This window comes from Neomonachus schauinslandi, chromosome 11 (assembly GCF_002201575.2).
Source record: "Neomonachus schauinslandi chromosome 11, ASM220157v2, whole genome shotgun sequence".
Taxonomy (NCBI): Eukaryota; Metazoa; Chordata; class Mammalia; order Carnivora; family Phocidae; genus Neomonachus; species Neomonachus schauinslandi.
This window is the reverse complement of record NC_058413.1, coordinates 97623042-97649646: the sequence shown is the minus strand read 5'-3', so window position 1 is coordinate 97649646 and position 26605 is coordinate 97623042. Positions and strand designations below refer to the sequence as shown.

Here is a 26605-nt window from a genome sequence, read left to right as displayed (position 1 = left end):
CGCCTCTGACCTATAAAGAACAAGGCCTGGAGCTGTCTGTAATCCCTAATCCAGTTTAATATTCTGCTAGAACAGTACAAAAATGTGTCTTTCACTAAAGGCACTGGCATGAAGCTAAAATTGGGATTCTCAGTTACTAATCCTGTGTAGCATTTGTTCTAATTCTCAGAAAAGTAGGAAAATTCTCCCTCTGCAAAATTTTAAATAAAAAGGGCAGTGGTGAGACCCACTACACTTCTGACAGGCCATAGAACGGATTGTCTCAATCATTAACAAGCAGTAAACTAACTAAACATTACTTCTAATGAGCAAGTAATCCGCTATATGATTTTGGCATCTCTTTCTTAAACTTTGCTGCAGCTATCACTTCTAAAATACACTGTTGTAAAAATGTATAAAATAACCTGATGGATTCTAAATTTTGGAGCTATAAGGTCACCCAGTTAAAACTTTTTCTGTGAGGAAACTGAAGTTCTAATGTGATAAGTGATTTGGTCAAGGTCACATGGCCTGTGGTAGAGTGAGGACAACAACTAGGGTCTCCTGATTCCCGGTCTCATGTCCTTCATGACCACAGGAACTCAACAACAACAGAAAGCCCTACTATTCATCGGTGCTAAGTGCAGCAGGCACTTTTCCTATCCTTCTGTCTTTTAAAAGAAACAATTCCTCTCTGTTCTACACAATAGCCTATGTGGAAACAGAGCACATATGAGCTAAATCACTATTCAAAAGTCATTTTAATGAGCATGATGCAACACCAAGACACAATGCCTGTGTCAAATAAGCAGCAAAACATGACCCAATAAAGGCTTTATTTAAGCCAAATTATGTATATACGTCCCCACTCCATCATTCAACTATGGTGCTACCTGAGGGCAGAAATTGTTTCCTCTGGATCTCTATATCCCGTAGAGTACTATTCTTCAAAAAGTTTTGCTCAAACACTCCCAAAAACCAAACCAGGGGTGGGGCGGGGTACTTCCTTGAATATGTTTAAGTTGATATAGAAAAAAATTTTTTGGAGATTTTATCTACTTATTTGAGAGAGTGAGTGAGAGAGAGCACGAGAGGGAGAAGCAGACTCCCGCTGAGCTGAGCTGGGAGCCTGACGCAGGGCTGAATCCTGGGACTCCGGGATCCTGACCTGAGCTGAAGACAGACGCTTAACGGACTGAGCCACCCAGGCGCCCCTAAAATTTTTCATTAAAACTTTAAATCATTACAGAGGCTGTAGTCTCCCTTATAGATTAATATATGCCAATGTGAAACTGACATCTAAATAATAAAACAATTATATCACTAATTTAAATGCATCCAATGAAATCTAAACACCTGAGCAATTTGATACCTACCATCCTCCATTTTAAAACCATAAGAATAGCATTTTCCTTTCTTATATAAAATGTTAGGGGCACCTGGGTGGCTCAGTTGGTTAAGGATCTGCCTTCAGCTCAGGTCATGATCCCGGGGTCATGGGATCAAGCCTCGCATTGGACTCCCTGCTCAACGGGGAGCCTGCTTCTCCCTCTCCCCACCCCCTGCTGCTCATGCTCTCTCACTATCAAATAAATAAAAACGAAATAGGGGAGCCTGGGCGGCTCAGTCATGATCGCGGGTCATGATCCCAGGGTCTTGGGATTGGGCCCCACATTGGGCTCGCTGCTCAGCAGGGAGCCTGCTTCTCCCTCTCCATCTGCTACTTGTGCTCGCTCTCTGTCAAATGAATAAATAAAATCTTTAAAAAAATAATAATAAAAATAAAATAAAGTAAAATGTTACTTCTTTTTTTCCTTGAATTGTATTTCTCTTTCTCCTCCCAGTACCTTATTTTAGCATAATTTCTTTCATCATACTTAGGAATAATCCTGTAACAAAAATATGCATAGGAATTATTTTTTATTTACTTAAAGTATTTCCTTTAGATTGAATTCCTGTTAGTAGTATTAGTAATATACAGTAGATGAAAACAATGCAAATATATTACAAATTTTGATAAGTAAACACAAAAAACATAAAAAGGAACTTCCTTTTTTGGAGTTGCAGGTCTTAATAAGATGTACGAAAGAGGGCATCCACCTTGATAAAAGGAAGCTTCACGCTTGATGCCAGTGTTTTCACTATCCCTTTATTGGAACCCTGGAGAATTTTATACCTCAAAGAAACAATAGTAAGACTCGGGATGAAAGAGAAGTTTGGCTTTTTCTTCTGTCAACTGTAAGAAGGATCAGGACTACTGTAAGAAGGGAGGGTAGAAAAGAAGGAAGATCACACGGGTGTTGTCTTCAGACAAATCAATTTCAGAAAAAAGGATAAATGAATGTTGAGGACCAGGAAACGGATTCTCTTAAAACTACCCAGCCTAGATACCTCCAGACATGTACCGCAGTTTGAAGACAGGTGCTGTTAAGTGCTGTAAAGTACACAGCTAGGTTCATTTATTGGAACTCAATAAATGTTTGTTGCATTAAAATAGCTTAAGAAAAACTGTCAGTCACTAAGAACATCTATGTTGTACCGATTTGCTTGCTTGCTTGCTTTTTTTTAATCAAATGATTAAGTCTGCTATAGGGATTAGGTGAGATGATGAATGTAAAACCCTGAAAACAGTAAGACAATAAGACTCAGTGGATGTTACCTACCATTAGGCAAATCTTACTACTTTTTCCCCATCTGTGATACATTTATTTAAGTAAGATTAAAGCCTTATTCAGATATGACGGTATGATTTATTTTTTAAAACATACATATAGCTCATGGGGCCCCTGGGTGGCTCAGTCGTTAAGCATCTGCCTTCAGCTCAGGTCATGATCCCAGGGTCCTGGGATCGAGCCCCGCATCGGGCTCCCTGCTCCACGGGAAGCCTGCTTCTCCGTCTCCCACTCCACCTGCTTGCGTTCGCTGTCTCACTGTGTCTCTCTCTGTCAAATAAATAAAATCTTAAAAAATAAAATAAAATAAAAAATAAAACATACATATAGCTCAGTCTGCCAAAGAGTAATGGTTCAGGACAGCTACCAGCTTGGTACCATTTCTATATATATTACGACTTTTACACCACAAACATACAGATTAATTTGAGAAAAACCAAAAGGCTTTTTATGAAAACATGGAAAAACGAAGTATGGCATTGGTGAAAATCTTATTTTTGACATTAGATGAAAAACCAGATTCAAAAGTCATTTTAATAAGCATGATGCAACACCAAGACACAATGCCTGTGTCAAATAAGCAGCAAAACATGACCCAATAAAGGTACAGTTTGGAACTCACCTTGTCCACAATGAGATACCCTTGTCCACAATGAGATACCCTTGGAAGACAAACGCATTTAATTCTACAGGTAAAAAGCCTATTCAGACTTTCCTTCTAATTCATTAATGAGACAAGACTTCGATCTCCCAATATCTACTAAAAAAGATCTGTGAGGTTCACATTCAAGACAAAATGGCAGGAACTTTAGCCTATCAAATTAAACAGGTCAGAACCTGCTTTGTTTAAAATACTTCTTGATTTCTCTGTGTGCTAACTAACAAATTTGAATGGAATTGAAGAGACGTTAATTCCAACCTTATATGATCTGCTTCTACCTCTACTCTGCCCACTAGGGCGGATTATAGGGCAATAAGCAGTTACCAGGCTTAAGTAAGTTACCCCCTTTTCCCAAAAGTCTTTTGCCTCACTTAGAGCTCAAAATGTGGGAAACCTTATTGACCTGTTCTACGACACCATGCAAATAGGTACTTCTCCAAACCACAACAAAATTTGTACTGGCATTTGGAGAATAAATTTTTTTGAAATGTAATTCACATACTATAAAATTCACCCTTTTAAAAATGTACAATTCAGTGGTTTTTAGTATATTCAGAAGACAGTGCAATCACCACCACTGTCTAATTCCAGAATATTTTCATCACCCCAAAAAGAAATTCTATATCCATTAGCAGTCACTCTCCTCCCTCCCTCCTCTGTCAATCCCCCTCCGGTAGCTCCTAGCAACCACTCATCTACTTTCTGTCTCTATGGAGCTGCCTACTCTAGACATTTCATGTAAAAGGAATCATATAATATGTGGCCCTTTGTGCCTGGCTTTTTTTTTTTCACTGAGCCCAGTGTTTTCAAGGTTCAACCACACTGCTGCATCATCAGGGCTTCACCCTTTTTTTTATGGCTGAAATATATTCCACTGTATGTGGAAAGACCACATTTTGTTTATCCGTTCAACAGCTGATGGGCATTCAGGCTGTTTCCACTTTTTGGTTATTATGAATAATGTTGCTATGAACATCTGTGTACCTGTTTTTGTGTTAACATATGTTTTTGATTTCTTGGGTATATACCTAGAAGTAGAATAGGCGGGTCATATGGTAACTCTATGTTTAACTTTTTGAGGAACTGCCAAACTCTTTTTCCAAAGTGGCTATACCATTTTATATTCCCACCAGCAATGTATGAGGATTCCAGTTTGGAAAAATAAGCTTTATTTCCCAAAATCTCTTCCTTTACAAACCTTCTGCCTTCCTTTAAAAAATGAGCATGAGGAAAATAAATGTTTTTATTTCACCATCCAATGTGTATTTCAACAACTAGCTTATTTTATAAAAACATAATCTCTAGGAAGAACATAAGCATTAAAAGGGAATGTAAATGGTATGGCTATAAAATATTGAAACTAGCTTAACCAACACACTAGAATATTCGCATCTCATAAATGAGTCCCATGCCCCCATTTAATTACATAAGGAGGTTATGTACCCATTCCACCTTTGGAAATTTCTGTTTTGAAATTACTTTCAAGGCTAGTTCATAAAGGCAGATAAAATCAGTCTTCTGATATCATATGGCCATATTCTTTTCCTTTCCAGGACGAGACACCATACTACCCCGCTTGATCACCCACCTAATTTGTTTCACAAACATGAGTCGAAATGATTCCTGACCACTTCCAAAACTCCAATCCAGCCTTAAAAAAAAAAAAAAGGAACGAAGTAACAGGTTTTTTTCCCCTACCACTGAGAATAGTATTCAAAATGGAGTTTTAAAATGGATCTTATACTACAATTATACAAGTTATCATCATTGGGTAAGCTGGGAGAAAAGAACAGAGTACACTATGTACTATTCTGCAATTTCCTGTGAGTCTATAATTCTTTAAAAATAAAAAGGTTTTCAAATACAGATCTTAAAAGAGAGGCAGAATTTCAAAAGGAAAATGGGAAAAGCATGGAAACTACTCTGAGTAGGTCAAAAAAGAAAAATGCAATCCACATCACAGGAATCACAGCTAGCCCAGATAAACCACAAAGTTCCTTCCCAGGTATAGTGGAAGAGAAGGCAGAAAACAAGTCAGACTACAGAGCATCCTGAATGTCAAGCTACAGTTTGGAACTCACCTTGTCCACAATGAGATACCCTTGGAAGATTTTTTGTAACCCATGAGAAAAATAAAGCCGGGCTTTTGAGAGATTAATATGGCAGCAGTGGAGAGGACAGACTGGAGGGAAGAGCCTAAAGGCAGAAAGATCAGTTACCATTACAGTAGCCCAGGCAAAGAAAGGTGCGAGGGGTTGGCCATAGAACCAGACCATATGGAGCTTAAAGACTTAATGTTCTGGACTCATCTATAAAGATCCCATATCTGGCATTCATTCTGAGCTCTAGATCATGACTACAATAAAGAAATCTCTTCTTGGGGCGTCTGGGTGGCTCAGTCATTAGCATCTGCCTTCAGCTCAGGTCATGATCCCGGGGTCCTGGGATTGAGCCCTGCATCGGACTCCCTGCTCGGTGGGAAGCCTGCTTCTCCCACTCCCACTCCCCCTGCTTGTGTTCCTGCTCTCGCTGTCTCCCTCGTCAAATAAATAAATAAAATTTTTAAAAAAAAAAAAAAAGAAAAGAACTCTCTTCTCTGAATCACTAAAAGGGAAAAGTTTTAACATTTCAATCTTCATCGGGCTTATAAGAATAAAGTTAAAAAGGCAGAAACAGCTCACTTAACATAAAAAAAAACAAAACAAAAAAGGTCTGATGGCAAGTAGACTTTCTAGCTTTGGACCGTATCCCTTTAAGCAAACAACATTAGAGGCTCTCTTCCACTTTGGGAGAAACTTCCTCCCAAAGACTGTACACTATCAGCCGCACTCTGACTACTTTAAGTAGGAAGCTTCATTTGTAATAGTAAACTTCTGGTTGAAGAGCCCACTGAGGTCCTCAACGAACAGTTCTCTTTCTCTAATGCCATATTTTCAGAAAGCAGTCATTTCCAGGAGCTGTGAGATGCTGACTGTTGAAATGCAGCAGGATCCAGGACTTTATTATAGGCTGAGCAAACAGTACAACTGACTGAATGTTTACTCAAGGCCCACTGGGTACTGGATACCTATGACACAGATGATTGCAACAGTCCCACCTTCAGAGAAGTCACAGTCTACTGGGAAACATACACAAAAAAGTCAATGTAACACAAAGCACTTAATGCCATTACAGGGGTATGTAAGAGATGCTTTGATGATGATGATGATAATGATGATGATGATGATAACAACAGCCAATATTGATGAAGTACTTAGTCTATTCAGGTCCTATTCAGAGCATTTTTCCTATATTAATTCACGATCCTCACAACAAGACTAATATTATCCACTTTTTATAGATTGGGAAACTGAAGCACAGATTGGTTGAACACTTTTATCCCAGATCTGCAGCCACATGATTAACCGTGCCAGACTGGCTCCTAACTCAGGGACTGAACTGCCCACCATAATGCCCCTTAATGAAGGACCAATTAATGTTGCTTGGAAGGGCAGTGCAGACCAAAGAGAGCAGAAGACAGTAGATGGCATCTTTGAGACCCACCACTAAAGGGCAACCAAGCATTCACCAGACAGACAAGCTGTCTGGGGTGGAGGGTTGCTTATTTGCAGGGAGTGGGTCAGGGGACAGCATTCTAAGCAACAAGAATGAAGGAGGAGCAATACCAGGAGGGACCGAGCATCAGATTTAAGGGCAGTCAAAGAATAGTCAGAAGCATAATCTTCTCGTGGAGGACTCCTAGTTTCCAGGGACAAGAGAGGAAGCCATCAAAGACTGAGGTGTTATAGGCCTTGCAGGCTTTATATTTCGGGTTAAGAGGGGCTCATCTGAGGCCTTTACTGCTGAGTGATGTGAAGAGATCTGCCTTCAATAAAGATAAATCTGGATGAAAGGGGGAAGGTGGCCCAGAGGCCAGGAGACCAATTAGGAGGTTACACAATAACTCTGTCAAGAAATGATAAGGAGTGGATGAATGTGAGCAGATGCTTCTGAAGTAGAACCAACAGTACTTCGTGACTAATTGCCTGTGGAGGGTCAGGAAACGAAGGCAGACGGGAAAAGCTGAGGCTCCTGTTCTAAGCGGAATAGGGCAAAAGGAAGATCAAATTTTAAGAGGAATAATAATAACACTGATAATAATCGTAGTGTTGGCTCTAATATTTTTTTTTAGGTAAACTCTACCCTGCAATGTAAGGCTCGAACTCATGACCCTGAGATCAAGAGTCGCACGCTCTACCAACTGAGCCAGCCAAGCGTCCCTCTAATTTCTTAAGCTGTTACTACATACCAGCGCTATGCTAAATACTTTTACAAGAACGATCTCATTCGATGTTAAGAAGGTAAGTTCTATTACCGTCGCTCTTTCAAAAATGGAGAAACTAAGACTGGAAGAAAATAAGTCATTTATTTGAGGCCACAGTCACTAAATATTGAAGCCAGAGAAAGACTAAGACTCAGAGTTTAAAGCGTTTGGGGAAGTGTCCAAGTGTGGGTCTCTAGCAGGCCACTGAATAGCTTTATGGGGACCTGAAGAAAGGTGGGGGTGCTAGAGGTACAGAGTTACAATAACAACACAACTACACTATTATTACTATTCCTGTTGCTATTATTTACTAAGCACTTGCTGTAAATGAGATACGGTTTGAATGTTTTACATACATGGTTTCATCTAATCGACACAATCCTGAGGTGGGTGCTACTATTCTCATCCTTACAGAGAAAAAAACCAAGAGATGAAGTAAACCATTCAGACTGCTCAGACAGAAAAGGGTGGAATCTCACCCAAATGCAGGGCTTCCTGATTCAGATGAGGGAAGAGAAGAGGAAGTGGCGCAGAAGACAGGGAGGGAGGGAGGGAGTGCCAAGGACTGAATCCAGAAGAATCCCATCCCTTACAAAGCCGGCAGAGAAACAGAGTAGCAAAGGAGTTCATGAAGGAGTAGTAACACCAGGGAAGAAAAAGCAAACACGAAAGGCGCTCCTGGTTTGAAAACTAAAGGAAATGTGTAAAAGAATAGGGTAGTTAGTGTCAAATGATTCACAGAACTCAGATAGAACCAGAGTTTAAATTGAGTAATAGGATTAGCAACAAGGCACTGAGAACCCTTCCGAGAGCAGTTCAGTGGATGTGCCAGGGCAGTAGGTGGGGAGGAGAAAGAGGTGACGTAGAGCTGGATGGTAAAAGAGAGGCACTGATAATAACAGTAATGATGCCTTGAGCGCCTGGGTGGCTCAGATGGTTAAGCGTCTGCCTTCGGCTCAGGTCATGATCCTGGGGCCCTGGGATCGAGTCCCGCATCGGGCTCCCTGCTCCTTGGGAGCCTGCTTCTCCCTCTGCCTCTCTCTCTCTCTCTCTGTCTCTAATGAATAAAAAAATAAAAATAATAATAATAATAAAAAGAAAATAAAACAGTAATGATGCCTTTAATATTTCTTAAGCTATTATTAAGTACCAGCTCTATGCTAAATACTTTTACAGGAACGATCTCATTTAATGTTAAGAAAAGTAAACTTTTCTGTAGGCTTTGTGGGTCACACATGGTCCCATATTTTCCTTTTTTTTTTTTTTTAACAACCCTTTAAAAATGTAAAAAGCATGTTAGCTGGGTTATACAAAAAACAGGCCACAGGATGGATGTGAGCAACTGGCAATAGTCTCCCGACCCTCTCTGAGAGTGTGGTGGGGAAGAGCACAGACTCTGCAGTCAGACCGACTGCATTATTACCCAGCTCCTCACTCTCTGGGTGACCTTGGGCAAGTCACTTAACTTCTCTATGTCTCAGTTTCCTTCCCTGTAAAATGGGGATAACAACAGGAGCTACCTCTCCAGGTTGCCTTAAGGAGAAATAAATACAGATCAAGCACTTAGTTACTAAAGAAAAGTCTCATCAGTATGGAGGAGCTGCTGGAGGATGGGCAGATGGGAGCGAGCCAAGAGAGAAGGAGAGATATTAAATGGAAAAGGATAATTAATTTCTTTTCAAGTCCCGAAGAAGAAGTGGAGGAACAGGATCAGGATAGTGCAGGTGAGTGCAAGAGAGCGGGCTCTATCCTACCTGCTGGTGAAAAGTAGAAACCAGTTTGGAGAGCAGCCGGCCAACTTCCATCAAAATTTCAAACGCATGGATCTTTTGATCCCCTCTCCTCTAAAACTTGGCTGTGCACATATACCCGAGCAAGGATAAAGCCATGGATGCAAGGCTGTTCCCCCTACAGCAGTGCTGGTAAAAATGAAAAAATGCAAGAGCTTACCAATCCATCAGCAGGGGAAAGGTAAAATAAAGTAATGCGCATCTATACAATGGGGTCTTCTGTAGTCCTTTAGAAGAAAGAGATAAATATGCAGACAGGGAAAGGTCTCTACCATTTAATTTCTTATTTCAACTTTTTATTTTGAGATCATTGGAGAGTCACATGCCACTTTAAAAAGTATTACAGAGAGAGCCCATGTACCCTCAATGATGACAGCTTGCAAAACTACAGTTCAATACTAGAAGTTAATTTTTAATACAAAAGCAAACTCAAACGAGTGTGCATACTACACACACTCCCCCTTGTGTATATAAGCAACCATACACTCTGTACACTCCGTGCATGTTCAGAAGATACACACTTTGCTGGCTCGGAGCCGACACCTCTGGAAAGTGAGAACGGGAAGGGAGGGAGAGGATGAAGGACATTCACTTTATGGACATTTTCACTACTTCTTCTTAGCCACCAAGTGCAAATACGACTTCTACGATAGAGAAAGTAAAAAGGCAGAGGGATTAACTTTTGCAATAAACACAAGCACCTATTCTTTCCATCCAGGGGGTTGAGTGTGGGGAAGCAGAAGGGACGAAAACTGAAGACGCTCACGGAGGTTTCTATTTACTCAGTTAGGCGGAATGGTCGGCGGATTCATTCTGTCACAGCCCACTGGCTGCCGGGCTCTGTTCTAGGCACTGGAGGATCAAAAATTAACCACACAGATGCAGTCTCTGAACCCCAGGAACTGAGAGCCTACCAAGAAAGGTGGACATTAACCAAATTACACAATCATAATTAGCATTATATTACAGCACAGCAGTCTAGAGCATGAGCTCCAAGGCCTAACTGCTGCGTGCAGATCCCAGCTCTGCTGCCAACTGGTTATGTGACTTGGGACAAGTGACTCAACACTCGGCACTTCAGTTTCCTCATCTATAAAATGGGGACAATTAGAGGTCCTATTTATTTCCCCATCTATCTAACCCAGAGGGTTGCCGTGAAGACTTTTTTTAAAAAGGCCATATTTAGAACAGTGCCCGGCACACAATAAACATCGTATGTTTGCTATTATTGTTAGTCTCATTACTATTATTTCAGGGGGAGTCTAATCTGTCTTCAGGCAAATGGAAGGTCAGGAAAGCTTCTTTGAGCAAGCGACATATAAATTAAGTTCCAAAGATGAGTATGAATTAAAAAGCGAAAGAGAAAAACTGTCTGGCAGAGGGCAGGATGGACACAAAGACCCTATGCTAAGAATGAGTGTGGCATGTTAAGAATCTGACAAAAGGCCAATGAATCTGGGGCTCAGAGAGGCGAGAGAGGAGACTGGACAACTAGAAAGGGCATGTGAAACTTAGGAATTTTATCTTTATCTGAGTAACAGAAGGTATGATACAAGAAATAACAGATTTCTGGGGTTTTCTTTCTTTTTTTTTTTTTTTTAAAGATTTTATTTATTCCTTTGACAGAGAGAGACACAGCAAGAGAGGGAACACAAGCAGGGGGAGTGGGAGAGGGAGAAGCAGCTTTCCCTCGGAGCAGGGAGCCCGATGTGGGGCTCGATCCCGGGACCCCGGGATCATGACCTGAGCCGAAGGCAGACGCTTAGCGACTGAGCCACCCAGGTGCCCCATGAATTTTCTTTTTTTTTTTATGGTCACTTTACTGGACTATGGGGTCTTCTGTGATAGAGGGAGGTGAGCGTGAGCTCACCAAAAATGGGTCAAGATTTGGAAAGAACAGTCATTCTGGTGAAGGAGAAAAGAAATCAGCTACAGGCAAAGAGGGCTACTAACAAAAATAAGCAGCACAGATGAGGGCAGAACTCATGTGCTGGTAACTGAACAAATAAACACGATTCCATCATTTCTTCAGGCCCTAAAGCGGGAACACAGAAAATGGGCAGCATTGTTAATCCACAGCTGGAGATGGGTATGGCGTGGGGGACAGAAGAACTGAGGATACGTATGACTCATTGAAAGTGACCAACTATGTCCACGTGGACGAAAGTGATGCCAGGAAGAATGTCATACATTTGGAGACAGGCAGGATTTCAGGGGTTGGAGGCCTCCGTGAAATCGGAGAGTAAGTTCAGCAAGTGGCAGAACTAAAAAGACAGGAAATTGTGTTCAGAGAGCAAATTTCCAAATTTATGATTTCAGAGGTGGCAGTCTGACCGGCCCCAGGAATAGATTGCTACAGACAAGTGGAGAAACAGACAGCTGAAGTAAAGATCAAGCCAGAATGAGATGAGGATGTTGGACAAGCAACCGACGTAAACATTAAAAAGACAAGTGATCAGGGAAGGAGTAAGAGTAAACTATTTATAAGGACCAGGAATTAAATTTTCAGTTACATTCTTAAATACAGCACCATAAGGAATGTGTTGTTAAGTATCCAGAATAAAATAGGCATGCCTTGCTAATAACAAAGCTTCATCTATTTATTTAGTCAAATAATTTTCAAAGATTCCCTGAATACCATTCCTGAAAAAAAGCTCTCAGAAAGACAAAAAAGAGGAAACTTTCTTAACTTGATGATTATCTGTTACAATTCGAGGGCAAGCATCACCATAATGGTAAAAACTAAAGACACAGACAAGCCAAAACCTGCGAGAAAATCTTTGCAAAACATATATCTGATAAAAAAAAAAAAGAAGAAATAACCCATGCATATATCTGATTTAAGGACAGGTATCCAAAATATTCTAAGAACTCTTAAAACGCAACACTAAAAAAACAACCAACCACCACAGAAAACAATTAAAAAATTGGCAAAAGATCTAAACCTCACCAAAGAAGATATACACAGATAGCAACTAAGCATGTGAAAAGATGCTCAACATCCTATGTCACTGGGGAATTGCAAATTAAAACCACAATGAGATACGGCTCACCCCTATTAGAGTGGCAAAAATCCAAAGCCCCGACAACACCAAATGCTAGCAAGGCCGTGGAGCAACAGGAACTCTCATTCACTGCTGGTGAGAATGCAAAACCAAACGGCCACTTTGGAAGACAGTCTGGTGGTTTCTTACAAAACTAAACGTACTCTTACCGTATGATCCAACAATCACGCTCCTTTGTATTTACCCAAAGAGTTGAAACGCGCACGTGGATTTTACAGCGGCTTTATTCATAACTGCCAAAATGTGGAAGTAATCCAGATGTTCTTCAGTAGGTAAGTGGATAAACTAGGGTACATCCAGACAATAGAATACTATCCAGTGATTAAAAAGAATGGAGCTATCAAGCCACAAAGAGACGGGAAGGAAGCTTAAATGCACACTGCTAAGTGAAAAGTAGCCAATCTGAAGAGGCTACCTAATGTACCATTCCAACTATATCACATTCTGGAAAAGGAAAAATTGTGGAGACGGCAAAAAGATAAGTGGGGGAGAGGGAAGGAGATGACTGGGGGGAGCAGGGGAAATGCCTAAGGCAGTGAAACTATTCTGTGTGATACTATAATGGTAGATACATGACATCATGCATTTGTCCAAACCCACAGAACTATACAAAATAAATGTGGACCCTAATGTAAACTACAGACTTTAATTAATAATAACATATCAATATCGGCTCATCAACTGTAACAAATGTACCCCAGTAATACAAGATGTTAATATTAGGGGAAACGGGGGGAAGGACGGAGGTAAGGGGATATCTGGAACTCTCTGTACTTTCTGTTCAATTTTTATAAATCTGCTCAAAAAATAAAGTCTACTAATTTAGAACAAAAACTAAAAGTATTACCATTTGAGTCACGCAAGAGAAAATAATGTCCGATATTGGTGAGGAAATCTATTCAAGAAATTTAGGGTGCCAACTCTGCCTGAGCTGGGTCTGGCTCTTCTACCTACTGGTAATGTCTTATGACTTGTGATCAAGTCATAAACTTCTCCAAATCTCAGTTTCTCTACTGGTAAACTAGGAGATCATCATCATCGTGGAGTTAAGATTAACTGAGTTCATACACATAAAGCACTAAGAACAGTGACTGGAATTAAGTGTAACAAATATTAGCCCCCTGTTACTCAAAGGTCTATAAACCTATAAATCAACATCACATGGGGTCTTGTCAGAAATGCAGACTCTCAGGCCTACCCCAGACCTACTGAGTCTGCATTTTTCTTGACACACCATCTTTTTTTTTTTAAGTTTTTATTTAAATTTCAGTTAGTTAACATACAGTGTAATATTAGTTTCAGGTGTACAATACAGTGATCCGACAATTAAATACAAGACCCAGCGCTCATCACAAGTGCACTCCTTAATCCCCTTCACTTATTTCACCGATTCCCCCGCAACCAGCAGTTTGTTCTCTATAGTTAAGAGTCTATTTCTTGATTTCCTTCTCTCTTTTTTCCCTTTGCCCGCCTGTTTTGTTTCTTAAATTCCACATGAGTGAAACCATATGGTTTGTCTTTCTCTGCCTTATTTCACTTAGCCTTATGCCCTCTAGCTCCATCTGTGTCATTGCAAATAGCAAGATTTCATTCTTTTTTATGGCTGAGTAATATTCAATTGTGTGTGTGTGTGAAAAAAAATAAATATATATATACATACATACACACACACCACATCTTCTTTATCCATTCATCAGTCAATGGATACTTGGGCTGTTTCCATAATTTGGCTATTGTAGATAATGCTGCGGTGAACATCGGGGTGCATGTATCCCTTTGAATTAGTATTCCTTATTCTTTGGGTAAACATCTAGTAGCACAATTGCTTGAATCAGCATTTTAATAAGATCCCTCAGGTAATTTCTGCACACATAAAGTTGAGAAACACTATATTAGATGGTATTATTATCACCATAACTATTCTTCAACATTGTCACTAAAAAAGGAGCATAAGCATTGGGAGAGTCCAAATTATTATTTGCTCATGATTATGATTAGTCTACTTTAAAAAGAGAGGGAGAATCAACTGTAATAGTTAAAGAAATTTCAAAATATTCTCTAAAGTGACTATAATTAAAACATGTAGTACAGGTACACAGATAAGCACCGTCTGTCAAAAGTATATGTTAAGGGGCGCCTGGCTGGTTCAGCAGGTAGAGCATGCAACTCTTGATCTCGGGGTTGTAAGTTCAAGCCCTACATCAGGTGCAGAGATTACATTAAAAATAAAATCTTTTTAAATAAATAAGATTCTGTGTTAACAAGACCATTTCAAATAAGTAGGTAAGTGATAAACTATTAGGACAACCGGCTACCAAAATTTTTTTTTAAATCCAGATCCTTATCTCACATTATACTGAAAATACATTCCAAGTGGATTTAAAACCTAAATATTAAAAATAAATTTACAAAGCACTAGAAGAAAACTTAGAGAACTTTTATTGTTCAGATGGGTACCTGCACTCCTGGGAATACCATAAAACCCAGAAGTCCCAGCAGAACAATACAGAGAGGATGAGCACGGCCCCTGCACAAGGATGACACAAATTCGTGAAATGTTCCATATTTTTTATACAGACATGTAAAAAAAAATAAGTAAAATAAAACCTTTTAAATAACAAAAGATATACCACAAAAGTTAAAAGTTAAGACAAATTATATGAGAGAAAATACTTACACCATACATAACGAAGCATTAATAACCACATAGGACTTTTTAAAGTCCTACACATGATTAAGAAAATGACTAGTAACATTTCAAAAAACTAACAGAAAAGTGGGGGGTGGGGGAAATTTTATATATGTAAAGAGACTGAATTATAAAAGCTGCAATAGCACAAAATAAAATAAACCCCCCAAATCCACCTACAAATATTTGCATGTGCACTGAAAAAGATATGGAAGAACATATACCAAACTGTTAACAGTTATTTCTAGAGAGTAAAATCGGGAGTGGAGCAAGCACTTTTTCCTTCATAAATTTCTATACACTGAACTCTTTACAATGAACATGTTTTTTTTTTTTTTTTTTTAACTTACCTCTGTTTAATTATAAAAGAAAAAAGTACTGAGAGTTTTAACTTTAAAGGCAAACATTTTCACAAGCTTCCTGGTTTTCTCAACAAGTACTTAACCCCAAAAGCTTATAACATCTGGAAAATATATTTTTGTTATCAAAATTTTCCTAAAAATCCTTTAAGTAAAAATATGCCAACTTCTGGGGCGCCTGGGTGGCTCAGTTGGTTGGGCGACTGCCTTCGGCTCAGGTCATGATCCTGGAGTCCCTGGATCGAGTCCCGCATCGGGCTCCCTGCTCGGCGGGGAGTCTGCTTCTCCCTCTGGCCTTCCTCCCTCTCATGTTCTCTGTCTCTCATTCTCTCTCTCTCAAATAAATAAATAAATAAAATCTTAAAAAAAAAAAAAAAAAAAAAAAATATGCCAACTTCTCCTCCCCAAAGGGACCACAATGTTCAATTTCTAGTGGCCCTCTGTTCAAAGCTAGTTCCAACCTAATTTCCAAAAGCAGTGTCTAAACCAGACAAGAAATTTAGCAACATAACACAGAATATCGAAATGGAAACCACATGTCCAAAATATGCCTAATAGTAACAGACAGCAACTGTAGAAGAGTAACTGCAAGTAACTCCATATTCACTTCAGTTTCAATTCTGAATCATTTCTCGGTCACTAAACTGGAAAAAAAATTTTTTTCAGCCATTTGTCATCTCTGACTAAACACAGGCTTCAGCCCCCAAATCACTAAGTGTAGAGAAGTACATGCCCTCAAGAAGACTGCCAATGGAAGGGTTTTTCCAGAAAAAGTGGTTCACATACACAGCAGGAAAATCCTGTACTACAGGGAACTCGGTTACCACCTGAATTCCCTCAACTAATTTGGAAACTACTGGAAGTAAATGACTAAGAAGTAAAACATACGAGGAAAGATGAAAAAAGTATTCTTACATATTGAAAGCCACATAAAGTGGTTCAAGTTGCTTTTTAGTTGCCTTTTGCTGAAGTTAGAATATTAAATTCTTTTGCTCTGTGTGAATCAGAAATTAGCTTCACTGGTTTGTTACACAAAATTTTCAGCTGCTATAATGAATTACATGACTACTTAAAGGTTGTTTTTTTTTTTTTACTACTTACACTTAACAAAATGTACTACATGTACATCTGCCCAATACTAACTATTCTTCATGTCATTAGACCTGAATTGATTAAAGTGATAAAAACCACCAGTTCTTGGAAATAAATACCCTCCCTTTTCCCTAAAACTGTCACTCAAACATGATGAATCTAAAACAATCAGTAGCCATGTCTCAGAAGATATGAACATAACTACAATGAAGCCATAAATTAGTGAGGTTGGCATTCTCCCCACAAAGGAAAGAAGAGATTCATTACCTTTCACCATACATGTAACAGGCAGAGTCTCTTGGTTTCTAGAGCATCCACTAAGCAGGGCAACATCTTCTGCTCAATGTAAATTCAGCTGCCCGGATATTTGCAACCAAAACAAACTGCAGGATCTAGTTTCTTTTTTTCAAAAGGTAAACAATCCCTCTGGCCAAATTTTTTGATTTGCCAAAAAAAGATGTGAGTGAAAAAGAAATGATCAGGAGGACAGCATACCCAGGTTTTAAATTCTTAGTTAAGGCTCTTAAGATTCCTCGTCTTTTAAGAGAGGGACATACCTTGTCAGTAATGTTAGAAATTGCACACTCCGTGTCTTGTATTCAGCCAAAAAAACCTCTTCAGGTACACTGATAATTTTATCACATACCCGCGAGCATGGTATCAAGAAGGTCTAGGAAAAGCATGCAGTAAGAGTGCAGCATTGAGAATTCATAGAGAGACCGGTCAAGAGAAAGCAGGTTCAGAACAAAGGTCAAAGTCCTTCAGTATTTGTAATACTGAAATCACCTCTGTGCTGAGACTCAAGCTTCCTCTCCAGTATAATCTGTCAGTAACTACCAAGAAATTTTTTTAAACAACTGAGAGTGCCTGTTTTATCTAATTTATAACATACTTCATTATCATGAGACACCAAAAATTATACAACCTTATGCCTTTGCCATTATCTCTTTAAGTATTTGAAATGGAAACAGCATACTATTTACTGCCTCCCAATCTTAACTCCTTTTTCTTCATTCTTGGAGACAACTGACTCTCAAAACTGGATAATAAAGGCTGGTTCACCACTCCTCCAATTCAGCTACAAGGCATTTTACCCTCAGTAGTAGGTTAGGATTTAACAAGAGCTTACATTTCTTTTCTACTGATAAGCAGTACCACAAATTAGGTATGTTCTCTTAATGAACTTTATACTTTATGATTATTAGCTACTACACAGATCTTGATTTGTGGATTCTTACACCTACAGCAGCCCCTTTAGAAAAAGCACCTTTTTAAAATAGAACTTACGTTCTTTCACAGAAAAGGATGGGTAATTAGTAATTAAACAGCTTACAAATTGAGTTCTCTAGAAACACTCAAAATATTATTAAGTAACATATCTGTGGGGCGCCTGGGTGGCTCAGTCAGTTAAGCATCTGCCTTCAGCTCCGGTCCTGGGATCGAGCCCCGCATCGGGCTCCCTGCTGGGCAGGAAGCCTGCTTCTCCCTCTCCCACTCGCCCTGCTTGTTCCCTCTCTCGCTGTCTCTCTGTCAAATAAATAAATAAAATCTTATAAAAAAAAAAAAAAGTAGGGGCGCCTGGGTGGCTCAGTCGGTTAAGCGTCTGCCTTCGGCTCAGATCATGATCCCAGGGTCCTGGGATCGAGCCCCGCACTGGGCTCCCTGCTCTGTAGAGAACCTGCTTCTCCCTCTCCTCCCCGGTTGTACTCTCTCACTGTCTCTCCTTCTCTCTCTCTCAAATAAATAAATAAAATCTTAAAAAATAATAATAATAATAAATAAAAAATAAAAAGTAATATATCTGCACTGCATTTGACTTCTAATTGCTAGAAAATTTGTGCTTAAGAAAATTCAGGAATCGATCCCATAGAAAATAATTTGTCTCTAGTGATTCTTACCCAACATAAAAATGAAATATGGTTTGACTTCCTGCCTTGGTTTGGTCTGATAAATTCCAAACGAATTTATTACCTTAAAAAATGAAAAGACAGGATGAAGACTAAATGCCAAAAGCACAATTATAAAAGAGCAAATGGATAAACTGGAATTCAAAATAAAAATTCTTCTCTTAAAAGACACTGTTGAGGGGATGAAAAGATAAGCTGCAGAATGGAAGAAAATCTTTGCAAAGCATTTACCTGATAAATGACTTGTGTCCAGAATATACAAAGAATTCTCATTGCTTCTCGGCCTTTTGGCTAAGATCAAGTGCAGAATATACAAAGAATTCTCAAAACTCAACATTAAAAAAATAAACCACCCAATTTTTAAAAACAGGCAAAAGTTTTGAACAACTACTTCACCAAAGATATACAGCTAGCAAGTCAGTCCATGAGAAGATGTCAATATCATTAGTCATGAAAAAAATGTAAATTTAAAGCACAAGATAGCATATACAACTATCAGAATGGCAAAAATTTTCTCATCCTAGTGTTGGTGAGGATATGGAGCAACTAGAACCCTCATACACTGCTAGACAGAATGTAAATTTATACAGCCACTTTGGAAGACAATTCGGCAGTTTCTTAAAAAGCTAAACACACACCTACCAGCCATATGACCCAGTCCTCCCACTCTAAGGTGTTTACCCAAGAGAAATGAAAACATAAGTCTACCCAAAGTTCCACATCAAGTCCCTAATAGCTTTATTCACAATAGCCAAAAACTAGAAACATTCACATGTTCATCAATAGAAAAATGGATAAACAAATCCTGTTATACCCATATAATGAAACATTACTCAGATTCACCACTCAGCAATAAAAAGTAACAAACCACTGATACAGACAACAGTGAATGAATCTTTTTTTTTTTAAGATTTTACTTATTTGAGAAAGAGAGAGAGCACATGCATGAGCACAGGGAAGGGCAGAGAGAAAGGGAGAAGCAGACTCCTGCTGAGGAGGACACTGGGATCATGACCTGAGCTTAACTGAATGAGCCACCCAGGCACTCCCAACAGTGAACAGATGCTGAAACCTCCTGGTTAAGGTCATTTACATGAAATTCCAGAATAGGCAAAGATAACCTATAGTGAGAGCAAATTAGGGGTTTTCTGGGGCTGAAGGCAGGAGTGGGAATGAATGCAAAGGGCACTAAAGGAACTTTTTGGGATAATAGCAAAGTTCTACATGTTGATAGTGTGGTCATTACATGACTGTATATATTTGTCAAAATGCAAATTGTATACTTAAAATGGTTCAATTTTATTGAATGCAAATTATGTCTTAAGTTGATTAAAATGTTATTTTGGGGGGGAAATCTATAAAATTATAGTGTTTCTTAAGATGTTTATAGTACCTTCCACTAGATTACTTTCAAATCTTGACACTCTTACAAAGAAGCTCAGAAAAGGCTGGGATTATTATCTCATTTTATAAACTGCAGGGGCAGAAGGGAAACAGGATACATAGCGGTAGCAATCAGAAGCATGAGTCCGGGGCATAACACTACAGTGGGCAGATTTATCAATGGCAATCAAACTACCACCCAACAAACTGGCAGGACGGGGGAAAAAAAGTGCTGGGTCTTGAACTGCTGGGAAAAAACTGGCTAGAACCACATAAAAAATAAAGAACAAATATATATATTCCCAGGAAGAAGGTAGGTAAGAAAAGGCAAGAAATGCCTAGGGTCAACATTACCTATATGTACCACACATCTCAAAAAAGAAAACCAGTCATGTGGAAAACAATTAAAACCAGTCATGTGGAAAACAATTACTTTTAAATAACTAAAGTGTGTAGAAGGAGCTCAGAACCCAATATATCAGATCTGAACCCAGATCTGCCAATGACTCACTCACATTTTATTAAGGTCACTAACTCTGAGTACCTCGGTGTCCCTCCTTTTATTTTTTTTTAAAGATTTTATTTATTTATTTGACAGAGAGAGAGAACAAGCAGGGGGAGCAGCAGAGGGAGAGGGAGAAGCAGACTCCCCTGCTCAGCAGGGATCCCGATGTGGGACTCGATCCCAGGACCCTGGGATCAAGACCTGAGCTGAAGGCAGATGCCTAACTGACTAAATCACCCAGGCACCTCCCTCCCTTTTTTAAAAAAGAAATATTAATTCTGGTCCCTGAATAGTCCTTTGGGGCACTACAGAAATAAAGAATTTATGTGAAAAAGAATTTTAAAATCATATAGTCAAATTATATTCTCTGTGCAAAAGCATGCAACTAATAATATACTATATTATCAAATCAAATTAATAATTAGGTACCTTAAGAGTCAAAAACAGCTCCCTATAGCCTGTAAGATCAAGTCCAAATGCCTCAGCTAAAAAATCATGTCCTTTATGAACCCAGCCCATCCAATTTATCTAAAATATACCAATCTAGGGGCGCCTGGCTGGCTCAATCTGCAGAGCATGCAACTCTTGATCTTGGGGTTGTGAGTTTGAGCCCCACAGTGGGTGTAGAGACTACTTAAAAATAAAATCTTCAGGGATGCCTGGGTGGCTCAGTCGGTTAAGAGTCTGCCTTCAGCTCAGGTCATGATCCCAGGGTCCCGGGATCGAGCCCCGCGTCAGGATCCCTGCTCAGCGGGGAGCCTGCTACTTCCTCTGTCTGCCGCTCCTCCTGCTTGTGCTCTCTCTCGCTCTCGTGCACACACTCTTTCCCTCTCTCTCTCTGACAAGTAAAATTTTTTTAAAAAATAAAAAATTAAATTAAATCTTTAAAACGATGATGATGATGATGATGATGATGATGATGATGATAAAATAAGGGGTTCCTGGCTGGCTCAGTCGAAAGAGCATGCAGCTCCTAATCTCGGGGTCATGAGTTCAAACTCCACATCAGGAGTAGAGATTACTTAAATATTTTTAAAATAATTAATTAATAAAATACACCAATCCAAATTCATCCACTCTCCCTCAAACATAGTATTTTCCTTCCCTGGACATGCTGTCCCCATACTCAGCAATCAGCAATCCAACTCCTATATTTTGTTTAAAGGTGATCCCAAAGTCCACTGGCCTAATAAAAATTTTGCTTATCCTGAAAAACAAACAAACAAACAAAACTTCTTATCCTTAATCCAGTGTTCTTTCGGTGCTTAATCAGCACTATAAAATATGGCATTTAATTTTATGCCGTTATTTTCCTATTCTCTAATTACATTTTGCTTTTTAAACCTTACTATCTTCACCTACATAAAAAGACGCATCTTACAGATAGAATGACTTCTGTCGTAACTTCCCACACTGTAGCTCTCTCAGTGATGCTGCACTACGGACAGATTCAAACTTGAAGGGACGGAAAGCTGCACTGCATTCCATCTGGGCAACGTCGGCAGCAATCTGGGGACTTATTTGTCCTATCTGGAGTCAAGTTGGAAGAAGGCAGAAGGGAAGGTTTGACACTTCTACCTCTAAGTTTCTGGGCGTTTTGGTTTTTTGTGCAGTTCTTTTTCGTTTCTTTTTTTTTTTTAAGATTTTATTTATTTATTTATTAGAGAGCGAGCGAGAGAGAAACAGCATGAGAAAGGAGAGGGTCAGAGGGAGAAGCAGGCTCCCCGCCGAGCAGGGAGCCCGATGCGGGACTCAATCCTGGGACTCCAGGATCATGACCTGAGCCGAAGGCAATCGCTTAACCAACTGAGCCACCCAGGTGCCCTCTTTTTCGTTTTTATTATGGAAACTTTTAAACCTACACGAGTAGAGAGAAACAATATAATGGTCTTCCTGGACCCATCAGCCAGCCACAACAATTATAAATAAATGGCCACTGGACTCTAGACTCCTGACCACTTCTTCCTCTCCTCAGCAGACCCCAGATACCATATTATGCTATCCCTCTGTACTTCAGCATATATTTCTTAAGGTGAGTACTCTTTCTTTTGAAAATAACCACAATATTATCATTCCACCTAAAAAGATTGTAATTGCTTGACATCAAATATCAGTCAATGTTCAAATCTCCCTATTGTCGTGTAATTCTTTTTAACAGTCAGTTTGTTCAAGTCAGGAACTAGGATTACTTCAAGAGGAAAAATGGTTTCCTTTTCTCCTGCTCCATGGTCTTCAATTCAATACACTCATCGTCTCAATTTTTAAGTGTAGGCAGACAAGCATTTCCTTTTCCCAGTACCCTCTGCTCTCCTCCTCAATAAAGAAAATATTCCTTCTTATTCCCAACATTGAAGTGCCATTACCTCAGAGCTTTTAGCACATTCAGAAAAACATTTAATTCAATGATCCAGCCTCCTTCCTTTACAGTGAAGTTGCCATATTTCACTTATTACTCAGGAAGAGTTTTGAGTTCTAACATTATATAAATATAAATAATGTAGGCCCCATTAAGAGATTATTTCCCATTTGTATTAATCTTTTTGAGGAGCTCAATTTTAAATTTTAATTTACAACACTATCTGCTTCCCATTTTAAGTGAGTTAATAAATAGTTGGTGGGACATCTAAGCCTAAAAGATTACAAGCAGAGTGCTAAGAGATCAACATTAGCCAGGAACTTCATCCCTCATTAGTCACAAGGGGAACCAGATAAGAAGGTGTGCAATATCAGCTCAAATACAAATTCCCCACTAGAAAATAATACAAATGCGGATAGTGAATCAGTGGAGTCATTTTCGTTCATCTTCAACACAGATTAAGAGAAACAGCAAACAGGCAAACAACTGGGAAGATTAAATTTTTTTTAACAAAAGCATAAGAGTGCCTGGGTGGCTCAGCTGGCAACATCCGACTCCTGATTTCAGCTCAGGTCATGATCTCGGGTTGTGAGATCAAGCCCCGCATCGGGCTCTGCGCTCAGCTCTGCGTGAGATTCTTTCCTTCTCCCTCTGCCCCTCTCCCTGCTCACTTGCTCTCTCTAAAATAAATAAATAAATCTTTTTTAGAAATAAAAATTAAAAAATATAAAAGCATAACCTTCACAATGACTTCTAATGTAACTTGGACATTCAGCAGGGCAGGGTGAATCAAAACACTTCTTTCACCCTCTTTCTTGGGCTCAGGGTTATGGAGGAAAAAAAGGACAGGACTGCCTCTGCCTTTAAGGAACTTACGCTCCAGAGGGTGCCTGGTGGCTCAGGCATTAGCGTCTGCCTTTGGCTCAGGTCATGATCCCAGGGTCCTGGGATCGAGCCCCGCATCGGGCTCCCTGCTCTGCAGAGAGCCTGCTTCTCCCTCTCCCACTCCCCCTGCTTGTGTTCCCTCTCTCGCTGTGTCTCTCTCTGTCAAATAAATAAAATCTTAAAATTAAAAAAAAAAGGAACTTACACTCTAGCTGGTAAGATGAGACTAAGACACTTCAACAATCAGCCCACAGTATGAGATGTCACTAAGCACTACATTGTGTGAATCAAATTTAAAGTACTGTAGCTCATGGAAGAGATGGGTCAGCGAGGGCTAAAGAAGTCCAGGAGGATTATATAAAGGTCAGAAGAATAGCTAAACCTTGAAGGCAGGTCAGGTTAGGAACCAGTAACACCAGGATAGACTGTAAGCTCCTGTGGGCAGAGACCATGGCTTTCTCTTGTTCACCACCCCATCTCAATGCCTGCTACAGTGCCTGGAACACAGCAGACACTCAAATATTGGTGGATGACTAGAAGGATAAATAGAAGAAAGGAAAGAAGGGAAGAAACAAAGAACAGGCATTCCAGAAAAAAAAAATGTTTTAATGAAAGATTAAACGTGGCAATTTCATGAGACAGTGAGGAAACACATAATGGTGAGAAATTAGGTAAAACAGGTACACTGAACCCAAATCATCCATGGCTTTACAAATTAGCCAAGAGAGATGTAAAACTGATCCCATATTATTAAGTACGAAAATGAACATGTACAGAAAGCACATTCAGTTGCACTTCCGCTTTTTAAGAACACTAACGGTGCAAATGGCCATTTTTCCTAAGATGGTCATTCATCCTTGTAATATTCTAGGACATAACCTGGAAAATGTACTAACATTTCTCTAGAGAACTAATACCACTAGCTAATGCAGATGAATTTCTTTCCCTGAATATTTTTACTATCTGGAAATGTTCCTGGGTTATCAGTAAGGTCAGTTTCTTTGATATTGTGTAATCAAATGCCTGAGACTCACCACAATTAAGTTGAGGGATAGGGGAGTGTAACCTAGCAGAAAGGCCAGTGACTAATGCTGAATCACAGCTTCCAGGTGATTATTGCACCAAACTGTCAACCTCCCATATTAACACTCCCTCACAATGGTCGTTGAAGTAAGTCAAAAGAATTATCCGGTAAGTATTCTCCAATATTTTGCAGGATAATGTTAAAGGATTGAGGGGAATAAAATCTAGTTGAGTCTGAAGTTTATAAGCCAAAATCTGTTAAGTCAAGAAGATTCTTACTCTCCCTCAAACTTCACAATAGGAGAATTCATAATTACAGTGAGTGGTCTTATTGTATATTGATTCCCCAGACATTCTACCACAAAAAAGTTCTAGGTCCTGGCTACCCCCAGCTACAGTCTTCTGGCAGCTATATTATCTCTACAGAGAAGACTTCAGAAAGAGCAATCTAATGCGGGAAGAGGACACTGGAGAATTTTACTTAAAGCTACACATGCATGGCAAGAGCATGACTTTAATTTAAATTATATGCTTATTCAGAGTGAGTCTGGTCAGTTCTTAGCATCTGCACGGGTCGTTTTTTTCCCTAGCATTCCTTCCACTCTTTCAGCCTAAAGCATCTGTAACAGGCAAGGTATCTGGTTACATATTAACAGTTACAATGACAGTGACAGAATTCTGGTTATTTAGAATTCCATTGTTCAGTTTTGTGCCTAATGCCTAGTATCATGGAAAGAACAAAAAGCACTGGAGTCATGCTGACCTACTTATAATTCTACCACTAAAAAGATATGTGACCTTGGACAAGTTACATAATCGAACCTCAGGCTTCCTCAACTAGGTGTAACAACAGATTCTTTGCAAAGTTGTTGAGAGGTTAGCCTGCATTATATTAAGTATCCGGAACACGGTAAGCACTTAGCATATGGTAATTATGATGGAAGACTAGTAACCCAGGCCTATACTCAAATTTCCAAATAGTATTTTTTTTTTTAAGATTTTATTTATTTATTCGAGGGAGAGAGAATGAGTGAGAGAGAACGTACATGAGAGAGAGAAGGGTCAGAGGGAGAAGCAGACTCCCCGCCGAGCAGGGAGCCCGATGCGGGACTCAATCCTGGGACTCCAGGATCATGACCTGAGCCGAAGGCAGTCGCTTAACCAACTGAGCCACCCAGGCGCCCAAATTTCCAAATAGTATTAACCATATGACGAAAGCATGAATCATGCTGATTTTGTCCTCCACGATGCTCACTCTCTCCAGTCCAGATGTTGGCTGCCTTACCTACCCTCTTATATTTTCACCTAGTCTCTAGAAGAAGCCCCTCTCCCAGTACTCAGGCTTGAAGCCAAAAACGAGCAACATTACAGCCATTCCCTTGCCATTAGCATACTACCATCCCCTCCCTGACTCTGGGGTCTCTAGAAATCCTGTTTTGTTTATTGCCTGTTTCTGTTTTATGACCTCTGCCAAATGCACTCCCCTAACAGATCTTAAATAATGTTCCCCCCAGTCTGTCCTAGGGAACTCTGAAAGCCTCCAGTTTCTCTAAGAACCACTACGCTTTGGCTTGCCTTACTCTCCCATACTCCAAGGTGGCAGTCAACCTATGTTGCTCTGCCAGTGCCTAGATGCCTCTATGTCTGCGTCACAAGCGGATACCCAGCCCCTCTCTGCCCTGGCAAACAGGATGCTGATTTTAGAATGACAGGTACACTCTGAAACAAATAATGCAATATATGTTAAGAAAAAAAAAGAAGAAGAAGAAGAAGAAGAAGGTAGCGGGAGGGGAAGAATGAAGGGGGGGAAATCGGAGCGGGAGATGAACCATGAGAGACTGTGGACTCTGAGAAGCAAACTGAGGGTTCTAGAGGGGAGGGAGGTGGGGGGATGGGTTAGCCTGGTGGTGGGTATTGAGGAGGGCACGTTCTGCAT

At 39.7% G+C, this 26605-nt stretch overlaps 1 protein-coding gene and 1 non-coding gene across 2 annotated transcripts in view; one reads left to right on the top strand and one right to left on the bottom strand.

Moving 5' to 3' along the window:
• Positions 1-26605, bottom strand: part of SIK3 (SIK family kinase 3) — a 242595-nt gene that overhangs the window by 195852 nt on the left and 20138 nt on the right. The window lies entirely within an intron of this gene.
• On the top strand, positions 14939-15040 carry LOC123326270. Its single transcript, XR_006540977.1, has one exon. It is a non-coding gene; the product is annotated as a U6 spliceosomal RNA (small nuclear RNA).